At 42.6% G+C, this 12,015-nt stretch overlaps 1 pseudogene; it reads right to left on the reverse strand.

Moving 5' to 3' along the window:
• Positions 1-7,740: 7,740 nt before the first annotated feature.
• Positions 7,741-8,791, reverse strand: LOC122934469 (annotated as a pseudogene).
• Between the last annotated feature and the right edge of the window lie 3,224 nt (positions 8,792-12,015).

The raw sequence follows: 12,015 nt of genomic DNA on the forward strand, positions 1-12,015 counted from the left end.
CCACACCTGAGCCTCAAAAACTGCGGCTCAGATGCGGACCCGAACTACGGTCGTGTGCATGAGGCCTTACCCTGCAAAAAAATCGCACAGCTCTGTCTACCAGCAAATAAAACAATGAGTGCCATAATATAGTGACACTTGGTAACATTCTATACACAAGGCACTTTATTCCACTATTATCAGTTTTATTTACGAAAAACTGCAAAAATTTTTTAGCCTTTTTGGAGAATGCTGTCTTATGTGCCATTTGTTTCCTGCTAATTGTTCCTAGTCCATCTATGTTTGTGACTGGAAGTTCCTTTTGGGCAAAAACTGATTTTAATAGTATACTCTGTAAAGCACTATAATGAAATAAATAGCATGTAAAGGCAGCGTTATACAATAGAAAGTGCATGCATTGTACCTGAGGATGATGCGTAATGGTAGAGAAAAAAAATCTGCTTCAGTGGACATTCTAGGACCACTTGTTTGTGTTCCTGCATGTACAGTCACACCCATGTCAATTTATTCTCAACTGCATTTCTGATATATAAAAAGAATTATGAATTAAAAATTCTGACAGATAAATCAAATTTCACCCCCCTCTCAAGGCCTGCCCCCCCCCCCCCGCCTTCCCTAGGCGAAAGCTAATTTTGCCATCCCCCTTGACTCAGCCCATTGACCACACCCTTTAACATGCCCCATTTTGTCGGCCACCTATTTAATGATTGTTTCATGCAACATTTTACTTTACCAGCTAATTTTAGATATTCTTGGTGGTCATCTGTGCCATTTTGGCCTCAAAACAGTACATGGCCCCCTACACTACAGTCGTGGCCAAAAGTTTTGAGAATTACATAAATATTGGAAATTGGAAAAGTTGCTGCTTAAGTTTTTATAATAGCAATTTGCATATACTCCAGAATGTTATGAAGAGTGATCAGGTGAATTGCATAGTCCTTCTTTGCCATGAAAATTAACTTTGTCCCCCAAAAAACTTTCCACTGCATTTCATTGCTGTCATTAAAGGACCTGCTGAGATCATTTCAGTAATCGTCTTGTTAACTCAGGTGATAATGTTGACGAGCACAAGGCTGGAGATCATTATGTCAGGCTGATTGGGTTAAAATGGCAGACTTGACCTGTTAAAAGGAGGGTGATGCTTAAAATCATTGTTCTTCCATTGTTAACCATGGTGACCTGCAAAGAAACGTGTGCAGCCATCATTGCGTTGCATAAAAATGGCTTCACAGGCAAGGATACTGGCTACTAAGATTGCACCTCAATCAACAATTTATAGGATCATCAAGAACTTCAAGGAAAGAGGTTCAATTCTTGTTAAGAAGGCTTCAGGGCGTCCAAGAAAGTCCAGCAAGCACCAGGATCGTCTCCTAAAGAGGATTCAGCTGCGGTATCGGAGTGTCACCAGTGCAGAGCTTGCTCAGGAATGGCAGCAGGCAGGTGTAAGCGCATCTGCACGCACAGTGTGGCGAAGACTTTTGGAAGATGGCCTGGTGTCAAGAAGGGCAGCAAAGAAGCCACTTCTCTCCAAAAAAACCCATCAGGGACAGATTGTTCTTCTGCAGAAAATATGGTGAATGGACTGCTGATAACTGGGGCAAAGTTATATTCTCCGATGAAGCCTCTTTCCGATTGTTTGGGGCATCAGGAAAAAGGCTTGTCCGGAGAAGAAAAGGTGAGCGCTACCATCAGTCCTGTGTCATGACAACAGTAAAGCATCCTGAGACCATTCATGTGTGGGGTTGCTTCTCATCCAAGGGAGTGGGCTCACTCACAATTTTGCCCAAAAACACAGCCATGAATAAAGAATGGCACTAAAACACCCTCCAACAGCAACTTTTGACAACAGTTTGGTGAAAAACAATGCATTTTCCAGCACGATGGAGCACCGTGCCATAAGGCAAAAGTGATAACTAAGTGGCTCGGGGACCAAAACGTTGACATTTTGGGTCCATGGCCTGAAAACTCCCCAGATCTTAATCCCATTAAGAACTTGTGGTCAATCCTCAAGAGGTGAGTGGACAAACCATAACCCACTAATTCTGACAAACTCCAAGAAGTGATTATAAAAGAATGGGTTGCTATCGGTCAGGAATTGGCCCAGAAGTTGATTGAGAGCATGCCTAGTCAAATTGCAGAGGTCCTGAAAAAGAAGGTCCAACACTGCAAATACTGACTCTTTGCATAAATGTCATGTAATTGTTGATAAAAGCCTTTGAAACGTATGAAGTGCGTGTAATTATATTTCACTACATCACAGAAACAACTGAAACAAAGATCTAAAAGCAGTTTAGCAGCAAACTTTGTGAAAACTAATATTTGTGTCATTCTCAAAACTTTTGGCCACGCCTGTACATTACATTATTGACAACTGTAAGTTTTTACCTTGACTGGTGGTGGCCTAGGTGTGTTTATCAGAAGGTCTGCTCCAGTCACTGTTATGGGGGGATTTGTGGATGGCACTGTTATGGGGGGAATCTGTGGATGACACACTGTTATGGGGGATCTGTGGATGACAGGCAGCATCCCATCCCTTAGGTCACGGACAGTGCCAAATCTGTGGATGACACAGTGTTATGGGGTATCTGTGGATGACGCACTGTTATGGGGGATCTGTGGTTGACGCACTGTTATGGGGGATCTGTGGATGACGCACTGTTATGGGGGTGGGGGATCTGTGGATGACAGGCAGCATCCCATCCCTTAGGTCATGGACAGTTCCAAATCTGTGGATGACACACTGTTATGGGGGATCTGTGGATGACGCACTGTTATGGGGATCTGTGGATGACGCACTGTTATGGGGGATCTGTGGATGACGCACTGTTATGGGGGATCTGTGGATGACGCACTGTTATGGGGGATCTGTGGATGACGCACTGTTATGGGGGATCTGTGGATGACGCACTGTTATGGGGGATCTGTGGATGACGCACTGTTATGGGGGATCTGTGGATGACACACTGTTATGGGGGATCTGTGGATGACACACTGTTATGGGGGATCTGTGGATGATACACTGTTATGGGGGATCTGTGGATGACACACTGTTATGGGGGATCTGTAGATGACACACTGTTATGGGGGATCTGTGGATGACACACTGTTATGGGGGATCTGTGGATGACACACTGTTATGGGGGATCTGTAGATGACACACTGTTATGGGGGATCTGTGGATGACACTCAACCACTCTCAAACCAAACTGGTCAAACTTGTTAAATGGATCCCAAACACAATATGCACAATAATAACACCCCCCACCCCCTCCAACACTTAATTAACCCGTTCATGGCCTAAACATTTTTTTCAAATCAGAACACACAGCTAAATGAGGCTGGGTGGGCTAGCAAGGGAGGGGTTAATAACAATAAGTGATGGGGCGAGGATCATGGCCCTGTGGGATAATCCAGAAAACAGCTTTGCAATTTATCCCCGAGCAAAGACCACACAACATAGAGATGCCTAGCCAAGTAGACAACATAAGGATCAATATGAAAATAAATAATTTGGAGCCTTTGAAATAGTTCAGCTCAGTATCCGGCATGTATGTTGTGTGGTATTTGCTCGGGGGTAAAATGAAAGGTGTTTTCTGAATTATCCCACAGAGCCATGATCCTCCATCACTTATTGTTATTAACCCCTCCCTTGCCAGCCCACCCAGCCCCTTATGGAAACAAGTAACCTAATGGACCTTAATGAATCATTGGGGTCTGTCCAAGTGGTCCAACATGTGATGGAGTGGAGGCTGGAGCATGGAGCCGGCACTGACTCCTTCCTGGGCTGGTTAAGTGGGGTGAGGGCACTAGGGCAGCTGGGCAGGCTTCCACAATTCTTTCCAATCCCAGAACATAAGTTCCCGCCGCCACGCCTGGATGCAAGGCTGCAAGCCTGCAAACCAGAATTGACTGTCTGGCAGTGGCAGGCAGGCTGCAGCGCGCTAATCTGAAGGCGGCGTGAGGCAGCGGCCAGCGTCTGACGTCACCTGCGTAGCTGGGCTCAGAGAGTCAGAGCCTTTTAAAGGGGAATGCAGCCAGGTATAAATTACCAGGTAAACGGGAATCAGCGGGGCGGGCATGGAATAATCAATTGCCCCCTCTAGCGACGCAATGAAGTTCAAGTCACTGACAAATGGGGGGAATAAAAAATGTAAATAAAAAAATTTAAAATTGGAACTGACCGGGCCCCCACGGCCCCTGATGGCGGCCCTGCCCCTCTCCTCCTAACTTAACCTCACCATAATGTGGCTTGCTGTTTCTCCAAGGGGAGGACGATGACTATGAGAATCTCCATTGTCTACTGCAGTGAAGAAGTGGCCCAGATGGTCTCCTAAGCCTGGTTTACACTGGCCCATTGTCTTTACGGTTATTTACTTGTGGCTAATGTGTATGGAGAACATGATCAACAATACCGGTAACTTTTTTTTATACTTGATTTTTACTGCAAAAATCAATGGCACAATCTGTGAATATAGAAGCCACTCATAATTACATTTACACAGGCTCTAGTGAGATCTGTCTCAGGGCACCATTAGGCCTCTTTCACACGGGCTTCCCGGATTTGCTCCGGATGCGTCACGTGTGCATTGTGGGAAACCCGCGCAAGTGCGCATGCAATTTCAGGCAGTTTTGACTGCGATTGCGTTGTGTTGTTCAGTTTTTATCGCGCGGGTGCAATGCGTTTCATACAAGCGTGATAAAAAACTGAATGTGGTACCCAGACCCGAACCCGGACTTCTTCACTGAAGTTCGGGTTTGGGTTAGGTGTTCTGTAGAGTTTATTATTTTCTCTTATAACATGGTTATGATGGAAAATAATAGCATTCTTAATACAGAATGCTTACTAAAATGTGGCTTGAGGGGTTACAAAATATAAAAAAATTAACTTACCTCATCCTCTTGTTCGCTCAGCCAGCATCTTCTTCTTTCAGGACCTGCAAAAGCACTTTTGATGACCTAATTGCGCTCACCACGTGCTGCGCTGACATCATCACGCGATTACGTCATTAAAGGTCCTGAATGAAGAAGAAAGTAGACGATGAGGTGAGTAATTTTTTATTTATTTTTTTAACCCCTCAAGACACATTTTAAAATAATAAAGTGAATTTACTTTAACTGGGTACGGGGTTGCTCATCCCTATCATTTCCTAGCAACCATGCGTGAAAATTTTACCGCATCCGCACTTGCTTGCAGATGCTTGCGATTTTCACGCAGCCCCATTCATTTCTGAGGCCTGCTTTGCGTGAAAAACGCTGAATATAAAACATGCTGCGATTTTCACGCAATGCACAAGTGATGCGTGAAAATCACCGTTCATCTGCACAGCCCCATAGAAATGAATGGGTCCGGATTTAATGCGGGTGCAATGCGTTTCCCGTGTGAAAGGGCCTTAGTGCTTCTTGTCAACTGCAAAAGTCATCAGATACTCATCCACAATATTTCAAGCCACTGATCATCCAAAGTTGGTCTGAAAAATTGTGGGGTGTATTGGAGTCTCTAGTGACGAGAACAGATCACACAGGATGATGGAGTGAAGCTGCATTCACCCAGTATGCACTGTTATGTTACTTCTCCGGTAAAGTGTGCCAGATATTTATAAAGCAGAAAGCCAGAAAAACCATAACTGGCTTCAAGCATAATGTCAAATGAGAATTCACATGAAACACGACCTGCTGACAAAAACATATACAATCATGTGCAAAAGTAAGGACATCCGACATATAAAGATAAAAACAGTATATGAAAGTAAAGATGATGTCAAAGAACAAAATTATTTTGCAATAGTTTATTAAACAGAAGTAAAAAAAAAAAATAAAAATCACAGCTATGCCATTTCCTTCTGTTGCTCTTTTTTCAGCTGTGCAATTTTGAGGCATTTCTTTCAATGCACAACTTTTCATTTGTTTTATTACTATCATTCGCATTATCCTATCCGAACTGGCAGTTGTACTTTTGTAACCTTTCCATTTGTGGAATTATATATATATATATATATATATATATATATTTATTTTTTTATTTTTATTATTATTATTATTATTATATTTTTTTTTTACACATAATATTTATTATATACAGACTAGAGAGAGAGCAAAAAAAATAAAAATCGGACTGCACTCCAAACCGAATCTTCAATGAAATAGTGTGTTTTTATTAGCAAGGCTCATGTTTGAGCCAAAACGTCGCTCTTTGCCACCATATGGGTGAATAAAAACACACTATTTCATTGAAGATTTGCTTTGGAGTGCAGTCCAATTTTTTTGCTCTTTATAAGTGGGTAAGCACCTGTTACCATACTTGGAGATTGCACCTGTTTTTTCCCCTATACCTTTTTAAGGTGGTGCTGCCAGTGTTTTGTTTTTTTTACTATATATGTATATATATACATATATATATATATATATATATATATATAGTAGAGAAAGAAAGTCCGCAGCACTCCTTCAAGTAAAAAAAGTGTAATTTATTCACACATGTCAGACAACGTTTCGGTCCTCTCACAGGACCTTTTTCAAGTAAAAAAAAAAGGTCCTGTGAGAGGACCGAAACGTTGTCTGACATGTGTGAATAAATTACACTTTTTTTACTTGAAGGAGTGCTGCGGACTTTCTTTCTCTACTGAATTTGTCCCATATCGAGGGACCACCGCGGGCACCCACACAGCTATATCTGCACTTGAGGGAGTGCTGCCTGACCCTTTCCATGGATTTATATATATATATATATATATATATATATATATATACAGTTGCAAGAAAAAGTATGTGAACCCTTTGGAATTATATGGATTTCTGCACAAATTGGTCATAAAATGTGATCTGATCTTCATCTAAGTCACAACAATAGACAATCACAGTCTGCTTAAACTAATAACACACAAAGAATTAAATGTTACCATGTTTTTATTGAACACACCATGTAAACATTCACAGTGCAGGTGGAAAAAGTATGTGAACCCTTGGATTTAATAACTGGTTGAACCTCCTTTGGCAGCAATAACTTCAACCAAACGTTTCCAGTAGTTGCAGATCAGACGTGCACAACGGTCAGGAGTAATTCTTGACCATTCCTCTTTACAGAACTATTTTAGTTCAGCAATATTCTTGGGATGTCTGGTGTGAATCACTTTCTTGAGATCATGCCACAGCATCTCAATCGGGTTGAGGTCAGGACTCTGACTGGGCCACTCCAGAAGGCATATTTTCTTCTGTTTAAGCCATTCTGTTGTTGATTTACTTCTATGCTTTGGATCGTTGTCCTGTTGCAACACCCATCTTCTGTTGAGCTTCAGCTGGTAGACAGATGGCCTTAAAGAGGACCTTTCACTTGTATAAACTATGTGAACTGAGTATGCTGCCATATAGAGCAGCGCCCAGGGATCTCACTGCACTTACTATTATGCAGCCTAGGAGAAGGAGACGCCCACAGGACAAGGGAAGACCCGCCTACTATAACTTAAGGAGCAAAGGTACCGGAGTCTATAACGGGAGAACGGAGCGGCGCCCGGGGATAATAGTAAGTGCAGTGAGATCCCCGGGCGCCGCTCTATATGGCAGCATACTCAGTTCACATAGTTTATACAAGTAAAAGGTCCTCTTTAAGTTCTCCTGAAAAATAATGTCTTGATAAACTTGGGAATTAATTTTTCCTTCGATGATAGCAATCAGTCCAGGCCCTGAAGCAGCAAAGCAGCCCCAAACCATGATGCCCCCACCACCATACTTCACAGTTGGGATTAGTTTTTTTTTTTTGTTATATGGAATTTTATTGATGTAATTTGACCGATGAAACATCTTAATCAAAGAGTCCAAATCCCATATCATCGTCAGACTCCTCAGATTCTTCTTTCTTCTCCTCCTGAGCAGGTGCAGCAGCGGGAGCAGAAGCAGCCTCTACAACAGGAGCAGCGACAGCAAACGCAGATGGATCTGCCAGGAAAGCCTTGACCTTGTCTGCCAATGGGAAGCTGTAGTCTGTCTCCACTGCAACAACAAGAACCCGCTTGTATCCATTGATGATGGAATGAGGTATAGAGGCGACAGTGGAATAACCAATCTGCAGGCAAACACTGGCCACATTGCGCACACCCTCCAAAAAGCGAGTTCTCAGGGCATCCTCTGTAATATCCAAGACATCTGGGCTGTAGATGCTTCCATTGTCATAGACTTGTTGGATTATCAAACCAAAGGAGAATGGAGAAATGTTCAACATGTTCAGCAGGGTGGCTTCGCTGAATCAGCTGTACATCACTCAGAATTTCACTAGTTCCTCTGGAGATTTTAGTAGTGATTCCCAAAGCCTGGAAGAAGGATATCTTCTCAGGACCCAAACCAGTATTCTGGGCAGGCACTGTGACTTCACAAGGTGCAATGGCTCCAGCACGAGCAGAAGCTGGCACCTTGTTGGCAAGTAACATATCTCGCACTTCTGTAAGATCTTCCTTGGGGAAAACAAATCCCACATTTCCCTTGATGTGAGGCAGAGGCTTTTCCAGGGCAGAGTTATTTTCCAAGTGGCCATGGATAGCCTTGCGCATCATGGTGTTCTTTCCCATCAGCACCACGGCTTTCCCTCGCAGGGACATACGGATCTGTTGCATCTGCTTTGAGCCAACGTTGTCCGCCCCCACGATAAAGCATTTTGGACAGTCATCCAGCAGTTGAATGATTTTCAGAAAATAGTTGGACTTCTACGTAGACCTGTCTTCCCTGGGCATCTTGTCAGTGCTTCCAAGGATTGCCACAAAAAGGGTTTAAAGACCTGATGATCTCACACGAGGGCTCCGGGAGGTAAAAGCAGTTGGGATTAGGTTTTGATGTTGGAGTGCTGTGCCTTTTTTTCTCCACGCATAGTGTTGTGTGTTTCTTCCAAACAACTCAACTTTGGTTTCATCTGTCCACAGAATATTTTGCAAGTACTGCTGTGGAACATCCAGATGCTCTTGGGCAAACTGTAAACGTGCAGCAATGTTTTTTTGGACAGCAGTGGCTTCCTCTGTGGTATCCTCCCATGAAATCCATTCTTGTTTAGTTTTTTTTTACGTATTGTAGATTCGCTAACAGGGATGTTAGCATATGCCAGGGACTTTTGTATGTCTTTAGCTGACACTCTAGGATTCTTCTTCACCTCATTGAGCAGTCTGCACTGTGCGGTTGCAGTCATCTTTACAGGACGGCCACTCCTAGGGAGAGTAGCAGCAATACTGAACTTTGTCTTACCGTGGACTGATGAACAGCAAGGCTTTTGGAGATACTTTTTTAACCCTTTCCAGCTTTATGCAAGTCAACAATTCTTAATCGTAGGTCTTCTGAGAGCTCTTTTGTGCGAGGTATCATTCACATCAGGCAATGCTTCTTGTGAAAAGCAAACCCAGAACTGGTGTGTGTTTTTTATAGGGCAGGGCAGCTGTAACCAACACATCCAATCTTATCTCATTGATTGGACTCCAGTTGGCTGACACCTAACTCCAATTAGCTCTTGGGGATGTCATTAGTCTAGGGGTTCACATATTTTTTCCACCTGCACTGTAAATGTTTACATGGTGTGTTCAATAAAAACATGGTAACATTTAATTCTTTGTGTGTTATTAGTTTAAGCAGACACACACATTACATATATATATATATATATATTTTTTTATTGGCTTTATATTAGATCTTTCGTATATATTCCTTGCATATCATTCATTACAAAGCAACTCCGATTGCTATGATCATCGTTTGCAACTAAAATACAAAAGATGAGAGAATATAAGGCTGTGTTGCATTGCCAGGTTTGATTGACAAAAACAAGCAATTGTACCAAAACTGTACTCTATTAAACAATTTGTTAACTTTTTGCAATATCTCAGGTAATAGAGTGAATCAGAATTACCAAAACTCAAGTACTGTAGACAATGCTTTCTGCGGCGAGTCTAGGGTTACACAACTTGTGACAGTATGACATAAGATTGCAATGTTGCACCGCAACATCACGATTAAGCCTCATGCACACGTCCGTGAGATACCGGCCTGGATTCATGTCGAGTGCAGAAGCGCACTGCGTCATTGGTTGCTATGACGCCATGCGCTTCGTGACGCCGCTGATGTACAGTAATACACTCGTATGATCTACAGAGAAAGAGTATGAGTCCATTCACACATCTGTGTGTGTTTTGCGGATCCATGGATCCGCAAAACACGAACACCGCAATGTGCGTTCCGCATTTTGCGGACCGCACATTGCCGGCACTAATAAAACATGCCTATTCTTGTCCGTAATTGCGAACAAGAATAGGGCATGTTCTATTTTTTTCGGGAACGGAAATGCGGACCGGATAGAAATGAATGGATCTGCATTGCGGATGTGTGAATGGAACCGCGGATGGATTGATTTCTATTTATTCCATGTTCTGGAGCCACTGCTGGTTTTGGCTTACAAATACTGATAATAATTCTGACCAAATACTGACTAGGTGAAAGTGGACTTGATAGTGAAAGCATTTCTGCTGTCATTATCTTTAACTGTTGGCTGAAAACCTGCTAGACCAGTATGATCACATTTACTAAGATTAGTTGTGATTTTAGCAGTGTCATATTGCAGTCAGTTTTTTTTGTTGTTGTTTTTTAACACTGGAGACAGTATAAGGGGCATTACTGGAGGCACTGAGGACATTTTAATACTGGGGCTCTATAGGAGGATTTTTATATTGGGGGTAATAATACTGGGGGCACTATAATGGAATTTTTTGTGGGGGTACAATAAGGGGGTATAATTGCTGGAAGCACTGTAAGAGCATTTCTATTACTAGAGGCATATTAGGGAACATTATTTCTGGCGACACTATACAAGCATTATTACTGGGAGCACAATGGGGGTATTATTATTGTTACTAGGTGCATTTTAGGGGATATTATTAGGACACTATTGGGGCCTTATTATTGCTAAAGGCACTATAGGGGCATTATTACTACGGGAGCACAAATTTTTTCAGCAATATAGTATTTTGGGGCCATTAGGGGAGCACAGCGGGCACAATATTGGAGTAGCATCAGAATGACAGGGCACCAGAATGGGAAGTTTGTGTTAACAAGGTGGGGGAATGATGTAAAAGTTAGAAATCTAACATGTCTATGTGGCAAACTGCAGAAACAAGATGTGTCTGAAAGAATTGTATTGGCTGTCTGGACCGAACAGATAAGATCAGGAAAGAGAATGTCAGAGGAGAGATCACTGGATGTAAAGTGGTGCTGTATTATCCTGTATGTTTGGTAGTGTTGGCAGACAGTATGTTGTTGTAGAACTGGCTTGTTTCGGAGACCTGTGTCTCACCTCCTCAGCCCCCTGCATCATATCTTAGAGACAACAGGAGGAGGACAGAATGTGGCAGCTGGCGCTGCCCACCACAGAGGAGCAGCTTCTGAGAAGGTATTTTGCACTGTGATATTTGGTTCTACCGGGGCAGTATATTGTGCTGCGCTGTGGTATTGGGTGCTGCTGGGGCAGTTTATTGTGCTGCACTTTGGTATATGCTTTTGCTATATGGTATTGCTGGATCCATCTACGTGTCAGCCCCATCTACTGGGTTGCCCTGCCTACTTGTGTTGGCCCCACTTTCTGTTAGGAAGCATTCAGACCTGGTGCCTACAGCAGCAGGAGCTATAAATACAGACCTGCCTAACAGTCTGGACTCTAGAACGAAATTGCAGCATAAATCCAATTTCAGCATGGATTTCTGCAGCAAATTTTCTTTCAAATCAGCTGCGGATTTTTCAGCATGAAAAATGATCTGTATAAACATCTCCTAAGGCTTGTTAACTTAAATTATAGGAAGCTGAAATGAGGAGCGAATTCAAAAAAGAGAAGTCATATCTGTCCTTTGTACTTTCTCAGCTTTTATGATCCACCCCGGTTTTTGGCTTCAATAACTGCATCAGGAAACCTGACCGTGTAGCCGTACCCCAAATTATGTAGTGAAATACTGCAAAGTCTATATTCACAGAATTTTATTTTTGTAGCAAATTTGTGGTCAGTTA

The sequence above is a fragment of the Bufo gargarizans genome, chromosome 1, assembly GCF_014858855.1.
Source record: "Bufo gargarizans isolate SCDJY-AF-19 chromosome 1, ASM1485885v1, whole genome shotgun sequence".
In the NCBI taxonomy this organism is placed as follows: domain Eukaryota; kingdom Metazoa; phylum Chordata; class Amphibia; order Anura; family Bufonidae; genus Bufo; species Bufo gargarizans.